At 39.6% G+C, this 17,507-nt stretch overlaps 1 pseudogene; it reads right to left on the bottom strand.

Annotated features, from left to right (window-relative positions):
• Nucleotides 1-496: 496 nt before the first annotated feature.
• The window catches only part of LOC127213710 (cilia- and flagella-associated protein 95-like), a 34,559-nt pseudogene continuing 17,548 nt past the window's right edge, over nucleotides 497-17,507 (bottom strand).

Below are 17,507 nucleotides of genomic sequence, written 5' to 3'. Positions count from 1 at the left end.
CCCAGCCTCAATAGGAGAGGATGTATCTAGTATGTCTGCAACTTAATATATATCTGGCTAACATTCATTGGAGGCCTGCCGTTTTCTAAATAGAAACAGGAGTAGTAGGTGGGATGGGGAAAATGAGAGGAGAGACTGGGAAGAGTAGAAGGGAAGGGAAACTGCAATGGGAATATAAAAGCAAAAAATAATAAAAATAACAAACAAATAAAAAATTAGCTACATACTAAACAATCACAAGATGGATAGTCCTAGTTTTATCCATTTTGTAACAATGAAAGAAATGCATATTCCATACAACAACAACAAAACCATAAATACATTCTAGAGTTGTGTACCTCACCTTAGTGGTACATATACTAAATTTGGAGAATTATAGGGTAGTTCATGAGAAAATGAATATAAATGTTTCCTTAGATTGGAAGACTATGTTTATTAAGGGAATCTAACTGCTACATTGGTTATTTTTCATTAGACTCATTTCATTAGAGTCTAATTGCTTATGTATTGCTTTTAATGTGGGACAATAGGATTGCCAGCCAATGAATAGAGTTTTTGTTTTGCCTCAGAATTAGCATAAATCCCACTCTCATCGTGCCATGTGTTGATGCCAAATCTTTTGGAGCCATTGAGGTCTGTAAATTGTGAACGGCACTTCCTGTAGACTATGGAGTACTCATCTTGACGTGGGCAAGCCTATGGTGAGAAAACAGAAACAACAGTGACTGAAGTATATATCCAAAGGAACAAGCTCCAAAGGTTGGCTCTTATGGCTAAATGGATTTTCAACAACTGACTATTTGGTTTTACCAAATGTCTCAATGAAGAGCAACCAAACACTTGCTGGGCATTTATAAGTAGTTCCAATCCTGAAAAAAGAATCTAGCTAACAGTAGTTTGATTTGTAAGACTTTAAAACTGTACATTATTATGCATGTACAAATTTTCTAAACTAAGTATGAGCATGGAGGCCAATTTGAGCATTATGATAATCTAAATAAAATCAAAGTGATTAGGATTAACTACTTTCAACATCTTTTATTGACAAGTCAGGATTATTCCATATTAAATCTTTAATAATTATTAAATCATGCTTCTGACAATTGTAAATGCCAATATCTGAGGTTCATTCCTATGAGAAATTTGACTCAAAACAGCTCAACATAGTTTAATATGCTTATCTCTAGGCCATTCATTAAAAAGTTCCCTAGTAATAAAATATGATGCTAATGTTGACCATTTCCCAAAAAAGCACTGGATCTGTCTGACTACACCAGGAGTGATGACAGATCCACAACATAAAATCTGATAAATACAGATCACCTGACTTCTGCTTTAAATCAGTTCTAATTTTAAAGCACTAGAACAAAATGGGAAAGAAACCATTCAAACTATGAAACCATTAGAGACTACCAAAGACACTCTCATCTTAGATTTTTTTAAAAATGGCATTCTAACCATATGTTCAACCACAGTGTCCATTTCTCTGTGGAGTGCCAATTATGGACCGAGCACAATACTTTAGAGTTGATGTCTTCTAATCAAATAATGGGATACTGGGGTTTGATTCTTACTCCCATTCATCACATAAATAAAAGCTTTCCTAAACCCCAGGAGAAAGTGTAAAGGAAGCCAGTGCTAAGTGACTGAGGCTGGTTACAAGCCAGATCTGTCTGACTTAAGAACCAGTGTCACCCAAGAAACAAACTATGATAACATAAAGCCATACAATAAGTCCATGATGCTGTTCTACATGGTTCAGACTTTGACTTTGCCATTGGGTGCCATTTTCAGGATGGAGGGACTTTTCTGTTTTTCACTTGGTTGGTTGGATGGATGGAAGGTTTGGTGGAGGAATGGGGGCATACATGGTCCATCAGTCATATACAAGTACTTTAAATGGCATTTTGTATTATTGGCCCAAACTATCGAAACAGAAGAAGCAGAATCTTCTCATTCTTTTCCTTATTGGGGTCAATCTGAAGAATGTTTCCAATGCAAAGTCGATGTGTTTCTGCCGTAGCATTTCATAGGCAGAGAGGGTGATGTATTTCTATGAGGTGAATGACAAGTCAAAGTGTTATATCTTAGGTAAATGATTCTAGAAGCATAACTATTAAAAGACTAGAGACAGAAAAGGCTGGGTTTTGAAACACTTTTATTGAATTTTATGGATATCACATCATGCATCCCAATCCCTCTCATCTTACCATTTCCTTGCTCCCACCCACTGCTCTTGCAACCTCCCCCTAAAACAAAAATTTTAAAAAAACAAACAAAAACAAAATCTCAGCATGGCCTGAGTATACCCTTTAGTCCATACATCTTTACTTGCAAGTGTTCATTGCAACGAGACATTGGTATGGTTCGAGGCCTTTGGCTTCTGCTACACCAAAGATAATTGGCCCCTCATTGGGACTCCTCTTGGATATCTTATTGTTGCCCTGTGTCATGGAGATCCTGTAGCTTTGGATCTCCTGGTCTAGCCCTTTCACGTGCTCCAGCAGTTCACAGGTAAGGTGGGTGTTGGGGTGGACTGCCTCAGGATCCTTGTTCTGGGACTGGGTGGTAGCTGGCTCGGTCAGTCTGCCAGCTTTCTCTTATTGTCATCACTGGGGAAAGCTTCCCAGTGCTGCCTCAGCTAGTAGCCAGCAGGGAGCTGGACCAGTTCTGCCTCCACCCTCAGTCCAGCTCACCTGCATTCACACCACCAGGGCCAGCTCTAGTGCTTCGCCCAGGTGACAGGCAGGGTCTGCTCTCCTGATTGTTGAACTCGGTGAAGAAATGACTGGATTTAAGAACCGTGGTTGGAACTGGGTCTCAATAATTCACACAGCATCTTCTGATGGATGGACAAACAGATATTGCTCAGCACCAGGAGAAATAAAATACTGATGGATGCTATGGCATGAATGAAAACATTACTCAAAGTGAAACAAGCCAAACACTTAAAAAAGGGATGAATTCTGTGGCATGTGAATTATATCTCAGTAAAAGTGTTTAAAATCGACATGTGCATTGACAGGAGCGATTCTAAAGTCAGAGAAACTGGTTAAGAAGGTTGCTGCCTATTAACATGCACTACAGCATGCCTGCCAGTTGAGCAAATGAGCCAGTGTGTAACAGTAGCCAGTTTCCGTGGCATGAATATTACTGCTCTTGCCCATTTCAGGTGACCAGAGGTTGGAAAACAACGAGGACTTGAGCTTAATTTTTCACAGAAAATGTTGAGAGTGCACCCCAGCTCTCCTTGAGCTCCTTTTCCCAGTGCGGAGCTGCCAGTGTGAAGCAGGATGACCTCAGACTAGAAGTAGGGGCAGAATCAATTTTCCTAAGAAAATTGGTATGTTTTTACCGCATCCTCAAGTCAGTATGTCTCCAAAGATTAAAACAAATCATTAAGGACCTTGCCAATCTAAATGAGGGAGCTTCTAGACCAGATTGCAACCGGAGGCTTCCCTGCTGTCAGTGTATCATGAGATCAAGTTCTCTTTTCCTCTTTATTTATTTTCAGAGCTGGGGATAAAACTCAGGGTCTCTCCAGTCACTGAAGCCAATACTTGCAAAGAGCAGTTTGGAGAGTCCATAAGAAACAGGACACATCGTTGTATTGATCCTTTCCCAAAGTCTAACATTTCAAAAATGTGAGCCAATTGATTGCCTTCACTGCCTGATTTAGCTTATGCTGGGATTTGGGCTTCCTGCTAAAACATCTTGAGATAATTTCTGATGCAACGTGAGAACACTGAGGCCCTTGGACCAAGGAAATGAGTCAGAACTGCGGCAACAGAGCACACACCAGAAAGTGGGGGCGAAGGCAAACAGTGGGTAAGCTGGTGGCAGGGAGGATGCTTGGAAATCAGAAAGAGCCAAACAGAACAGGTGAACAACACGGGCATTCAGAAACAAAAGCAAATTATCAGGACCGGAGAAGATTAAAATGCCTCACTGGGAAGTAAAGCGAGGAACATTTCCAATGCATAATACAAAAGCATTGAGATGAAAAAAGCAGGTACCCCGCCAGCAGTGACTGCAGCTCAGACCCAAAGGCAAAGCTGGGCTGGTGGGAGTCCTGGACGAGCAAGCTGGAGTAACATGCAGATCTATAAACAGGGGGAGATGATTTAAAAATCATTAATGTGTTTCCCCTCAGTGTATCAACCACTCATTTGCTCAAAGGGAGTATAAAATGTATTTCAGAACAATACAAGTCAAAGACCAAAGTAGCGCTAGCTTGCAGCATGCAAAAGAAGATATTTTTACCTAGCAAGATATTATCCTTGTTGTAAATGAACAGGTGTGAGGAGTCTGAACATCAGCCACTAAACAGCAGATCACAGATTTCCTTAAATGTATACAGAAAGCATCCTTTACTCCGATGGCATATGGAGAGAAGACAGAGTCTGAAGAACGTTAGGAAGAAAACTGAAAGAGAAGGAAATCAGGACAACAGAAAAGGACAATGCTTTCCCCATCTGTTATCTTTAACCATGAAGGGCCCCTTTGTTCTGGACAGAAAGAAGAATAGTAGAGAAATTATAATGAAATCAGAAAAACATAGAGGTTTCCTGGCTCCAACCAAGTTGAGAATTCTTAACATTGGTCACCTTTCACTTTCTTTGTCGGGCAGAAGGGACCTCTAAGATTCATCTATCCTGAGCCACTTTGTGTATCATGGGGAGGCCAAGATCTTGAAGGAACTGCAGTTTTGAAAAGGGGGTGTTAATAAAGAGAGCAAATCTGAGCATTGGAGTAGAGTCCGAATGGGAGTCACAGAGGCTTCTGTGGCATCTACGGTACCAATTAGAGTGGAAAGAGAGCCAAGCCATCTTCACCCAAGATTAGAAAGGAAAGGGCTGTGAATTTTAGCATTGATAGATGTTAGCCATTAGTGACAACAAGGAAAGGGACCACGTGGCCCAGAGTACCCTGCCAGAGACAGACACAGAGAACACCACATGTAAACTCCATTCTTCTCGGGCATCATGACGCTGAGAATGTACCTATCTCTATAGCTAGATGTCCACTTAGGGAAAGTTACCAACCCTGCTGTTCCATAAAAGGCCATCCAACCCTGGTAGCATAAAGCAATAGCCATTCTGCAACACCTCTAGATTCTTTGGATAAAACACAGCAAAGATAGCACCTCTCAACACAATGTCTAGGGCATCAGCCAAGGATGGCCTGAAAATTGAGGATGCCTTGAGGGTCAGGGCCTGGGAACATTCTCTCATTGTGGTTGGTAGTTGGTGGTAGGTTCCACTGGGACCTGCTTGAGGCTACTGGCTGGAATGAACACACAGGCCCTTCCTGTGTGCTTGCTTGGGCTTCCTCAGTGGTGACCAAGTTCTGAGAATGAACACAAAGTGAGTCAGGAGGAATGAACATTACTTTTCATCATCTAGCCTCACAAGTCAAACAGCACCATTTCCAGCAGAGACACAGCTTACCCAGATTCCACAGTAGGAAGCAGACTTAGCTTCTCAGCAAAAGGCATCCATCCTGGTGGGGTGGAGCACAAATATTTAGTCACTTTTAATACACTATGTTCTCTCCTCTTTTCAGAGAGATTAAATTGAACCAAGAACCTCAAATCCTCCTTGAGTCTGATGATTTTCTAGGAAGACTTGCAATTGTGTGTGTAGATTCTGCACATAGCCATGATTTATTGTCTCAAAGGGATAGAAAATAAAATGATCATGGAGAACAGGTGCCTGGGCAGAAGCCCAGAGGATAGCAGGTGCAGACCCCTGGACTGTTATCCCAGACAAGGGTAAAACCTCTCTCAGAGGAAGCTTATTAGAAATGCATTCCCAGGGTTTTTATTGGGCACTGATCACATCCAACCCCAGTCTGCATGCACCAAAATTTTATACTTGCAGAAGAAAAAACAGGTGTTTGGCATAAACCATGAGAGTTGCATATTTAGCTTTGGCACAGAGAGCCATTCTGATAAGAGAATTGTGATCCTAAAAGTCAAGTTTTCAGACACAAGCCAGGCCAACCTTAGAACAGGACTTGGGAAGGATAGTAGTCTTGGCTCTGATTTTTCAGCTCTTCGCTGCACACAGACAATGGGAAATGATATTTGAGAAAGTGAGAGTATTTTTAAGAGAGATGGGTTTGGGCACAGTGGCTCACTCCTGTAACACACACACAGTAGCCTAAGGCATAAAGACTACCTTGACTTGAGGACAACTTGAGCTACACTGTGAGATCCTGTCTTTACAAAAACTTCAAGTAGCTATAGAAGGGAGAGAGAGAAAGGGAGAAATATGGAGAGAGAAATACTCCTTACAATAACTAAGTTGTGACATGAAAATGAGGTTTTATCTGGAGAGAGGAGTTGTTTTCCACTGTAACAGAGTTGGTAAGAAGGCTATCTACCAGTTACTCTCTTCCTCTTCAAACACTAGCTGCAGTCAGTTATTATATGCTCAACTCCCTAACAGAATACTTAAAATCTTTGTCTAATGTTTTCTTAGTGGGTATGGGAGAGTGTTTATAATTATATGTAGGAATAGGCATTTGAATTACTACAGATTGTTGGCAGGTCCAGTATTCAGTGCTACCCAGACCATGATTTCTACCTGTTTCGCAGAGGCAGGACTAGGATTTGAAAGATCTATCTGAGCTTTCTATAGATAAGGATAACTGGGAAGTATGAGCTTCATGTGTATATACTAGGCATTACTGCAGAGGTTCCTGCAGAATGTAGACAAAGGATATTTCATAAAAGGAGCTTAGAGCATTTTCATGGCTAACTGGGTACAAAGAATCAAGGATGATTCATAGCATCAAATCTGCAAAGCCGGGAGAGTTGTAACACCACTAAAAAGAATAAGACACAGGGATGGGGAAGACTTCTTTTATGGGATAATTATGAAACACACTTTAGACATTTCTAATTTGAGATGGCATCAGTACAAAATGTTTACTTGGAAAACGGTGTGATGGGACAGATGGCCTGGAGAGGAGTCAGTGCTCTACATGCAGCAGTGATCATCGGCAGGGAGAAAATAGCTGAAGAGAACATCACAGGACCATGGATGGTATCTGTTGTGGACTGTGGATTATATAATTGTACTCCATTAATTTCCCAGAGGTTGAAAACTGTACCATAGCTATGTGTCCTTGCTCTAGTTAACATGTTGATTAATGTAGGATAAAGGAGTGCCTATAAATGGAGGTTTATCTTCTTGTCTGCCAGTTCCTCAATTGAACACTCAGAAGCTTAATATTAATTATAATTGTTTGGCCAAGGCCTCAGGCATATTACTGACTAGCTGTCACAATTAAATTAACCTGCTTTTACTAATCTGTGTACTACATGACTGTGGCTTACAGGTAATGTTTCTGGCATCTTGCTTCTGTAGCAGTTCATGGCTGCTCCCTTTTTTTCCTCTATCACTGTTTGGATTTCCTGCCTGGCTGTCTTCTGCCTGGCCATTGGCCAAAACAGCTTAACTCATCAACCAATAAAAGCAACACATATTCACAGCATACAGAAGGACATTGTCTCTCCTTTTCTAATTAAAAAAAGGAGGTTTTAACTTTAACATAGTAAAATTATAAAATAATTATCAAGCAAGAATTACAGTTACAGTATTTAGTCTATTTGTATTTGGCGAAATTAAAATTAAAGATGGATACTCTATACATATTTGTGAATCTAAAGTTTTATATCTAATTTATCTTTTATCATAATGAAGGAAAACTATTATAAGTCTTCAACTCCAAAGACCCAGAAGGATATAGTATCCTAAGTAAACAGGAAGTGCATTGTAAGCAACTTTCAAAACCCTAGAAATGAAAGAGATATCTGGCTGCTTGCACAGTCACCCAAAGTTCTTAAGTAACATTGGGGCATCCATCCTCAGCCTATAGGCCTACAGTGTCTGGTAGAATTCTCAGTGAAAATGAAATTTGAAACTGTCCTGCCTATATTGGCAGTTTGTTAATTGTTTTTATGTGCCCTGTAGAATGTCTGGCAGACTCTTCCATGAAGCAAGAACCCTGAAGGACTGACTATCTCATCTCATTTTGGCAAGTTCGGCAGCCATTTTCCTGTGGGTCCTGCATGTCCAGCATAAAGTATATCATATGCCCCCTTTTTCTTTAGAAAGAGATTGACTATGAACATTAACCATTTATAACCAACCCCCTTTAAATGAAAACAAACATTTATAATAAACAATCATTTTGGGAATTTGGGTATAGCTTTCTGTAGTACTTCCTGCTGATTAGGAACACTGGTATTCTTAATGGAGATTCTGAGAAAATTTACAATTACGGTTAAATATTGGTTGTGTTAGTGGGAGACCTCTCTGGGGATCATGCTTGATCAAGCTGCAATACCCTGGAAGGAGACCACAGCTCCTCATCATTATGGAAACAAAACTAGAACCTCTTTTCCAAAGCAACATAACCCTAGACCCAAATTTTGAAGTTAAGATACCTCTAAAATATATGTGTTGCCACCAATCAGCTTGTGGCACACTGTCTATAAACCTTTTTTGTCTGTAAGAACAAAAGTTAAATCTGCCATGCAGCATGCTGCGAGGCTTAGAGATGCCGTTGTGTATCATGGTGGAAATATGTAATGCTATTCTCAAGGTAGCATGCTGTTGTGTCTCTGTACAGTGGCCTGCATGAGACAGTGAGATGACAAAGCCCAGAATGTCTCTGTTTCTGTGTATTCAGAACCTATTTTTTTTTTTTTGGTTTTTTTTTCCCCCTTAGGCTTATGTGGATGTACATGCCCCATGTTGGCACCATATGTAAATGGAGGTCTCTCTCCCACCTGCCAGTTCCAAATAAACATTCAGAGTCTTAACACTAATCATAAGTGTTTGGCCAATGGCTCAGACATATTACTGACTAGCTCTCACAACAAAATTAACCCATTTTTACTAACCTGTTTATCACTGGTAATGTTCTGGCATCTTACTTATATAGCAGATACATGGCATCTCCCAGACTTTGCCTTCTTTCTCTCTGTCTCTCTGGGTTTCCTGCCTGGCTCTATTCTGCCTGGCCATTTGCAAAAAGAGCGTTATTCATCAACCAATAAAAGCAACACATATTCACAGCATATCCCACATCAGTCGTCTATCTTCAGAGAATAAACAGTGGTTGACTTTAACAGAAGTTATGTGGCTATCTCTGCATATTTCTTGAAATGTTCCTGTAAGATTTAAATTGTATACTCAAAACCTGTATGTCTAGAATGATGGGTGCAGAGCTAATGGGGCAGATGAATTCTTTGAGGTTGGATAAAACTAGAGAGCACTGTTCTGGAACCCAAATGTCAGTGGTGCCCAAAAGAGAAGTCATGAAGAAATAGGGACAGTGCAGCAAGGAGAGGGTTGTAGGTCTACAAGAACCAGGGAGACTGACCAATTCAGTGGACACCAATAAAACTAGCTTGGAAAGGATAGACAAATCAAGACCTAACAAAACACAGTGAGATGAATCAATTTCCAGTTACCTTAGCATAGTTTGCTCAGAAAAGGGTTAAGAGAGTTCAAGAAAACATGCTGATACAAGGCAAAGAAGAAGGGATGCTGGGTGCTAAACTGCCTGGTTAGATGAGGAAACCACTGAAGTTACAGCGAGAAGGAGGCTAGCCCGGGGGGAAACTGGCTGAGAAGGTTTCTTCTTGCCATCCTTTTGTTCTGTTTCCTTCTTTCTCTTTGATGGATCATGGAAAGTCAGACTAGTAGGACACAATAGGCTTCCGTGAGTACGTTTCACAGCTGACCTCCACTTACTTGAATGACAAGTGACAGGTTTTGTCATATAGACTGAAGCACACTACTTATAGTATCTTTACATAACTGGTTGGCCCAAACCCATCCCATCATCACACTCCATGCACAGTTGCCTATCTTCTAAGAACAAACCACTACTAACTCTCCCAGAAGTTATGTGGGTACCCTGCACACCATTATCTTCTGCATTATTTTCCCCCCGATAAAATGATTCTGCTGTTTCTTAATCAATGTCTGTATCTAATCTTCAGCCAAGTTTTCCAAACCTTCCAATGGGCCATTCTGATGGTCTATTATTACTGATTTCATTTGTTTCCTTGGTTCCTTTCTCATTTGATAGTTTTATTTTTTAAGGTCATTTTCGGTTGGAGACCAGTCTTCTGAAACATTGTCAGCTGCCTAATTTTGTGCTGTAATTTGAAAGCAGTCTTTGTCCATCCATCCAGCTCATCCATAAACATGTATAATGGGTCGTTGCCTGGCCAAATCAGCCACTGTAAACTACCTTGTGTGTACTGTAATGACAGTCATTGCCTGCCTGGCATTAGTACAGCAAGGGCTATCCTTCCATTCTGTGCCCGTAAGTGCATTCATTTTGGGTACTTTATTTACTCTTAAAAGGCATTTGAAGCAGCAAGCATACTGATGTGAATGTCACATTGGACAAAACCAAAGTACATATTTTTATAGATTTCCTGTCTTCTAAGCACACATGCAGGACACCATGGGAGAAAATGAGCAAGAATCTGCCTTACCTACCCTGGGTGACACTAGGTGACAGACCTTATTTCTTCATTAAACTTCAGTGACTTGATTCCTACTGGATGTTGTTTCCTCTCAATGGCTATATTACAAAAATAACAGTAATCATCTGATATAACAATAATAAATATGTAACTAGTGGGATTTTGTTATATATTGAGGTAGAATTTACTATTTCTTTTTTACTGAATACATCTTCTAAAGGAAAAGGCAGTTTTGTAATTCTAGACACTCAAACATAAGGACATTTCATAAGAGGTGTAAAGGAGCTGAGACTGTGAGTACAAATCTAAATTGCTACATAATTAACAAATGTAGTCAATTTAATAAGGTTTTCTATGAAGAAAATAGGAAGATCTATATGAACAATCACTCTAAAAGATAAACTGACTTTTTAAAGTAAATCACAGCATTTAGATTCCAGGCAGTAGCCAGGAGTTGGTGGTGCATGACTTTAATCCCAGTACTCGGCAGGCAAAGGCAGGCAGATCTCTGTGAGTTCGAGTTAGAGGCCAGCCTGGTCCACAGAGCTAGTTCCGGGACAGGGTTCAAAGCAATACAGAGAAACCCTGTCTTGAAAACAAACAAACAAACAAACAAACAAACAAGCAAACAAAGATTCCGGGCAGTAATACTCACAGCAACCTATGGATCACTAGCTGCTGACATTAGGCCTGTCATTCCAAATCATATGAAAAACACACATCATTTTTCTTATTCCTTAGACTGTATTATATGAGGACATCTTTCTTTGATAATGATTTGTATTTATAACCAAATAATATAATATACCACATGTAAATTTGAAGCCTAGAAATCTCAATTTTTAAAATACCTTTTCTCCTTTATAAAAGACACACATGTATTTTCTATAGAAACCAAACAGTTAAAAAGAAGAAATTAAAATCTCTCCTAGTCCCAAATCCTCTGAAGCATAACTGAGCTTTGTGACCTTGCCTAGAGGCAAAGGGGTATGGTACCTAACTACTGTTAGAAACATGGCCATCAGAACAATGGTGACCTCTTCCTGTGGAAAAATTATGGCACTTCAGAATCTGCCTTTCCTATAATACAATCCTGGAATATTAGTGACTTATCAGATGAATGGAGAATTAAAATATTGCCGAGCTTTCAAAGGGATGGAATGAAAAGTCTGCTGAAGTCTTTAATCCAAAATGTCACCTGGTCATAAAACAAAAACTTGTATAAGGTGAGTGTGTGTGTGTTCAGAGACTAGATGACAACTAGTGGAAGTCAGCTCTCCTTCTGTGTGGGTTCTGGGAGTAGAATTCAGGTTGTCACGCCTTGGTGGAAGGAGCTTTTTTGCCTGCTTGAATCATCTCCCAGGTCCTCTCTCTTTTTAAATCTATTTTCATTTTGTTCGTCCCTAGCTAAAAGGATTCCTTGCCTTATACACCCCAGGAATGCTGACTCAGTTCTTCACCCAGTTGCATTCCCCTTACTTTCCACATTCTGCCTTACAAATATGGGGTGAGCTGATGAAAAAGACCAGTGTAAAAACAAAGTCTCAGTTCACAAACATGTGAAATAATGTGAATCTCAATGCTTTCACAATAGTTTGATACTTGCATATGTGAAGGTTATAGGCTGAATGAATAGAGAAACCAACTCATGATAAGATCACATGGTGAAGTCTCTAACAAGGTAACAGTTATTCTGCTTTCTTTGTCAGTATTCTGTGAATTATACACTTGTTTTGAGCATGCTAATTTCACTGTCAGAGTTCAGCGCTACCCCACTGTGTTTTAACCATCAGTTGTTACAATGTAAAATATCCAATCACAATATAATACCATAAACACTCATTAATGTGTTATGAAAAGCAGCTCTAAAATCAAGCCTCAAAATCAATTATTTTGTCAACAAAATAAAAGTGCATGAACAAAAGTCTGCAGTTGAAGCCAGACAACTGCCCTGGCGTGTTGTACGGCAACCATGGAAGCAAGCAAAGGGAGAAATATTAGAAAGGATGCTGACAATGTGAAAAGAACGGCTAAACACTTATGTGTTCCAAGAACACAGATCACATTCTTTATATTTTGTTCTTCATATTCTGTGGTGTTTTAATTAGGTGCCTGTACTGGGTAGTTTTCACTATCAATTTGGCACAACCTAGTATTGCCTTGGCGAGTTGTTTTTCCACATTGAGAGTTTTGTACAACATAATTTGATCGTATCCACACTCCGGACACGTCCCAGATCTACCCTTGCTTCCCTACACACCTGACTTTGTGTTCTTCTTTCCTTTATTTCTTCTTTCTTCCTTTCTTCCTTCCTTCCTTCCTTCCTTCCTTTCTTTTTCTTCTTCTTTCTCTTTCTTCCTTCCTTTCCTCTCTCTCTCCTTCCTTTCTTTCCTTCCTTCTTTCTTTCCTTCTCCTTCCTTCCTTCATTCCTTCCTTCATTCCTTTCTTCTTTCTTTCTTCTTCTTTCTTTCTTTCTCTTCCTTCCTTCCTTCATTCCTTCTTTCTTTCCTTCTCCTTCCTTCCTTCCTTCATTCCTTCCTTCATTCCTTCCTTCATTCCTTCCTTCATTCCTTTCTTCATTCCTTCCTTCTTTCTTTCTTTCTTCCTTTCTTTCTTCTTTCTTTCTTTCTTTCTTTCTTTCTTTCTTTCTTTCTTTCTTTCTTTCCCCTTCAAGACCAATTTGTGTTACCCAAATAGCCGGGAATGCAGCCTTACCAAAGAATCACCTGTATCAGGGTGGTGTGTGGTCATGATTGTGGGGGATTGTCTTAATGGTTAATTGAGGTGGGAGATGCACCTTAAACTGGGCCCTGAACTGTAAAAGAGTAAGGGAAGCTAGCTGAGCAAAAACAGCAAGCAGGTAGCATGACATTTGTTTCTGTATGTCTTTGATTGTAAATGTTAAGCGGTGGTTAGAATGAGAATGGCCCTCATAGGCTCATAGTTTAGAATATTTGAACCTTTATCTGAACTATTTGGGAAGGATTAGGAGGTATGGCCTTGTCTGAGAAGATGCATCACTGGGGGCAGTTTTTGAGGTTTCAAAGAAACTGCTTGCCATTCTCTCTCCTCCTCTCTCTCCCTCCCTCCTTCACTCCTCTCTCTCTCTCTCTCTCTCTCTCTCTCTCTCTCTCTCTCTCTCTCTCTCTCTCTCTTTACACCTCACACTTGTTGATCAAGATGATATAAGTTTGCAGCTACTTTTCCAGGGATGATCCTGCCTCCTGCTGCCATGCATGCAACCATGTACTCTAACCTTCTGTATCTAAACACCAAACAAACTCTACCCTTGCATGCTGTCTTATCACAGCAATGGAAAAGTAAGTAAGACAATGTGACAATGTGACATGACTAGTTCCTTCAAGCCTCTGCTGCTATAACTTTCCCACAATGATGGGCTATAGTGAAGGCTTTTGTTAGTATTTTATCACACACCAGACATGAAATTAGAACCCACCACTTCCTTTGGTTTAAAGATAGAGCCAGAGCTTGTGAAAAGTAAGGAAACAGGTCCGAAATTCATTTTGGAAGCATGCATTCATTTCCTTGTGCTTCTCCTTGTGTTTATTTATCGTGGAGGGGGAGTGCATCTTAACGTGTATGGGGGTCAGAGGACAACTTTTGGGTATCATTTCTTTCCGTCTACCTTCCACCATGTGGGTTCTAGGGAGGAACTCAGGTTGCCAGGCTTGCTGGAGAAAGCTTTTCTACTCAGTCATCTCGTTAACTTTTAAAAACAAGCTTTTACATATATCCTGTTACACTGGAAAATTCTAAAAATATATAGAGATTTTTTTAAAAATCACCAAAATTTCATATTCAATGACCAATTTGCCACCATTTTGAGGGCTTCTCCAAGTTTTTAATTTCCTCTATATTTTCACGTGGTTTTGATGAAATAAACATATTGATGTTACCTTTTTAACCTTCAATGAAGTTTTAATAAGTACTATTCATGAACAATGTAAAGGCTGTACAATTCTACCTGTGGTTATAATGTATTAACATTATCCTAGTGAGAAAGTAACACCCAATAAAGTTAGTATCATTAATTTATTTTCTTCTTTAAATTGGAAAAGTTAAATTGGCTTTACAACTTTTTTCAAAACATGATTCTATTTGCTCTTTCAAATAACCTTATAATCTTAAATTCTGATAAAAAGCAAAAATCCTTTGAGGTTTTAGTTATACTAAACTTTTCCATTTTATTTATGATCAGTTTTCCAGTCTTGTGTCTTTCATTCATGATGGGAGATGTCATTCTGTATATGTTTCTCATACTGGTTTAATGAATAAAGCACTGTTGGCCAATAGGAAAGCAAGATAGGTGGGACTAGGAGACAAGGAGAAAAGAAAAAGTAGTAAGTAAGGGTCAAGATGGAGAGACTGGGGAGACATGACGCTGGCCCCTTTCCCGGTAAGAAGACCACGTAAAAATATTAAATTAACAGAAATGGGTTAATACTTAAGACAGAGCTAGCCGATAAGAAACAAGTAATGGGCCAACAGAATTATATCAAATACAGAGTCTCAGTGTGTTAATTGGGGCTGGCGCGCAGCGGGACCAGACAAGCGACGGGAGGAAAAACCGTACACCTTACACATTCATGATTTTTGTATCAGCTCTTGGGATCTTTTTGTTTTTAGCAAGCAAATGAACTCAACAACTCCATTCTCTTCTTGAGTTCCTCAGGAGCTGCAGCCAACCAGAAGCTGCAAATAGACTCTAGCCTTACCCAAAATGCTTTCCTCTATCTCAAGCCACGCCCTCCAGTGCTCCTTCTCCACTTCCCCCTAGTTACTCAGGCCTGCAAAAGATGAACTAGCTACCACAAAGTCCTTTTTGTCATGTTCTGACCACCAAATCAGTCACCTGACAGCCCCAATTCTAGAGACAGAGAAATAATCTCCTCTTGGTGAGGGAGGAGCAAGTAAGAAATTCTGGGTTTTTTTATTTTGTTTTTTGTTTATTTGGATTGTTTTGTTTTGTTTTGTTTTTGTTGGTTTGTTGGTTTGTTTGAGGGGGTGCTAAATTGCCACATTTTTTTTCCATTGGCCTGGAAAACTCTTCAAGAAATTATTTTATGCTGTGTTGCTTATTTGTATGCTTTCCTTTTTTTTTTTACAATTTACTGAATAGTATTGTGAGAAGAAAAAAAAACTTGTTTTTTGAGACAGGTTTTCTCTGTCCAAGACAGTGTTGGCTGTCTTGGAACTCAATTTGGAGACTAGGCTGGCCTCAAACTCATAGAGATCTGCCTCTCTTGTCTCCAGAGTGTTGGGATTAAAGGTATGTGTCACACTACCCAGCTGGAAAATTTTGATCTTATTCATCCTTGTTACTACACAGTTTAACTTATCTTGGTTGGGCTAATAGTAGAAAAATCACACTATTTGAGACAATAATGGCATTTTAAAATCTTCTTTGTCAGCAGTTAAATATTTTAATTTTATTTCATAGGTATTTTCCTGTTTACGATGCAAAAGGTAAAGTCAATAGGAAGCCACTTTTATTTAGTTGTATATTTTCTCTTTCCCCCCTCCCGTCGCCATCTTCTTATTCCCTTTCTTCCCCCAATGCTTCATAATTGAGATCAACCTAGGATTTTTCTCTGGCTACCCAAGTGCCTTAAAAGTGAAGCTTTCTCTCTAATCCTGTTGCCTAATTGTTAAATGTAAATATGTTCAAGCCATACAACTGGACTTCATAACAGCAACACTCAATTTCCAAGAGCTAAATTACGTTCCATACTTCTAAGTGCATATAAGATAAAAATAAATAGAAAGGTGGTTTTCATTTCATACAAGTTCCATTCAGGTAGAAACAATAAATAAGCAAGAGAGAAAATGATTAATATGCCTTAGGTATTTAGAACCCTTAGATATTTTCTTCCCTAAAAAAAAAATCCATTAATTTCCAAAAGTAAATCATAGATATAAAACATCGTATTGATTTTCAGCAGCAGAGAGTATTTCTTAATAAATGTAACATTATAAGTCTCAGTAATCCCTTTTCCCCACTTATGCACTATTTGTAGAGAATGTGACTCTTGTACTTACAGGCGGTGGGTAATTGTACTGTGGAGTATAATCTTCGGAGTAGGTTGTTAAAACACACCTAAGAAGGAGAAGCCAAGAAGTCAGGAAAAGAATGCCACCCCCCAAAAAACACTGACGTGAAACACATTTCAGGAAGGATGGCACTAATGATGTTTAAGTCCCAGACCATCTTTACAGTATTACCTATCCCTAGCAAGCATTCCTTCAATTATTTCCACTTCCTCATAACCTTCTGTGCTCCTGTACTAACACCCACAGCTACAAAGTCCCATGTGCACATCTTAAGTGCTCTGTATTCCCCAGATTCTCTACATCACCCACTTCTTGCCTCAAGATCTTTTTGACCCCATGTCACCACATTCTCTGCCAGATGATGACTAAAAAGATTGTAGAAGACACCTAGGTGGCTGAAATCACAGACTATCCCCCCCCCATAATTATTCCCATAGAGTGGTTCAGTTCTCAACCATGGTCAGAGAAGCTTCCTTTTTCAGTGGGTAGCAGAAACTGCAGATTCTCATAACTGGTCAGAAGTGCTGAGAATAAGTGTTACATATCAGCAGCCCCCTCCTCAGGTTCAGAGACCATCAGAGAAGAGGGGTAGAAAAAAATTTAAGATCTTGAAGATGGGGAGCTCTGTTTAATGCTACCTTCTGGACATGACATAGTCACTGTACTTATGAGTGTCAGCAGCTGTGATTACTAGCATGAGCCTTGCACAAGAACAAGTCAGTCAACATTGCAAAGTGAATGGGAGAAGAGCTACTGGCTCTGGGACTGCTGGGAGAGGGAAACCAGCATTATTCTTTATGGTTGTGTTGGACAGTCCCACAATAATGAGTATACAGTCAGCACGAACCAAACTCAGTGGTCAGTGGGTTGCTATAGAAATAGAAGAAGGCTAAGGAGTAATAGGGAGGAGATGCAG

This window comes from Phodopus roborovskii, unplaced genomic scaffold (genome assembly GCF_943737965.1).
Source record: "Phodopus roborovskii unplaced genomic scaffold, PHOROB, whole genome shotgun sequence".
Taxonomy (NCBI): Eukaryota; Metazoa; Chordata; class Mammalia; order Rodentia; family Cricetidae; genus Phodopus; species Phodopus roborovskii.
Note: the sequence above shows the minus strand (reverse complement) of the source record. Positions and strands in the feature narration are given on the sequence as shown.